Genomic DNA, 1,572 nt, shown 5'->3' with positions numbered 1-1,572 from the left:
GCAAGTTTTTGTTTTTGAGGTACAATGTTTCTAGAATGCCCTGAGTTCACACAACTCTAATGTTACTTGACACATTTTGGGAAAGTAAAGACTTTGTAGACTGTACTGATCACCTGAAACCTTTGTTGAAAGTTGACCATAGAAACAGATCAGCTTTATATCCACCTATTCTCTTTGGTTTCAAGATCTGAAATTAGGGTACTTTATCTACATATGCAAGTAGACATTTATGCTAAAGATGCTATAACATAAATGAATTTAATCCCAGCATTTTTGGAACAGAAGACAATGTCTTTTATCAATATTATCATAAAAGAGATAAATTCCCCTTACAACCTTTCTTTACACGTGAATGGCAGGCCTATTCATAACTGTATTCCAAATTTAATTATCTGCTACAAGGAGACGATACTCATAATTCTGTAATGACAGTACGACTTATCAAAAAAATAAATCTAATGATTATCTCCCTCACAAAGTAGACCGACAGATGAGGTCAGGACAAAGTTACTACCATAGTCTTTGAAATGTATGTAGGGTATATAGACTGATCGACAGAACGTACCATATAAATAATATATACCGGTAATTCAGAAATGGCTTCATTAATTATTGCACTTACAATATATGCTATGGCTATTTTTTATAGTGGGCGCCATTTTATTCCTTACTCATTAGTGGAGAAGAAACCTTTCTATTTGTGACCTTTACATAAAACTGCAGCGATCAAATCCAGGACTGATTTATACTACAGGCAGAGTTGGGGTGGCGTGTTGTTGTTTTTATTTTAAGTGTAAAGAGGGAAAAAAAATTCCCAACAAAGTCTAACTTTCTGCCTGCAACATGGACTTCTACAAACAACTTGTTTACACAATTTACACCGTGCAGTGGCGTAGCAAGGGCCCGGGAGGCTGCCTGGTCGTGCGGTAAATAGATATCATTTATAAACTAAAATGTCATTTTTCTAGCCTTCTGAGTTGTTAGGTCAGAAACCAGTGCATCTGAAGTAACGTCTGAAATTATAAGATACGATTTATTTCTAAACATTTGGCTTTTTTTTTTCCCGCTCAGTGGCTAGAACAGCAAGTGAAGTTGACCTTCTTCTTTAAGTAACCGCAACTTCGAGTATTTCCGCTCTGCTGAACAGTCACAGGCAAAGTAAGAAATAAATGCATGCTGTGACAATAATTGGAAAATGTGATAAAATAAAAGTTGTCTATGATCAATAAAACACTTGATATGTCTTTAGGAGATGATTCTTATTAAGGATTTCAAATAGGAACAATATTAGATGACAATATCATCTAGGTTAAATGACACTAGAAGCATGGTGGGATCGTATAATTCTGTCCCTTGCATTTGAAATGTAACTAAGCATCAACGACTGAAACATTATGACATTTTGTAAACCCATGAAATTGGTCAGGTAATGGTGAAACAATGACATCGATAGTTGGGAAAACAATGTTGACATGGAAAATCTTGTCTGCATCTTGAACTTTCTCTTCACAGAAGTCAGTAGCTCATCAAATTGTCTTTTAACTTTCCACAATCTCTTAGAGCAAAAAACTG

The sequence above is a fragment of the Biomphalaria glabrata genome, chromosome 9, assembly GCF_947242115.1.
Source record: "Biomphalaria glabrata chromosome 9, xgBioGlab47.1, whole genome shotgun sequence".
NCBI lineage: Eukaryota > Metazoa > Mollusca > Gastropoda > Planorbidae > Biomphalaria > Biomphalaria glabrata.
Note: the sequence above shows the minus strand (reverse complement) of the source record.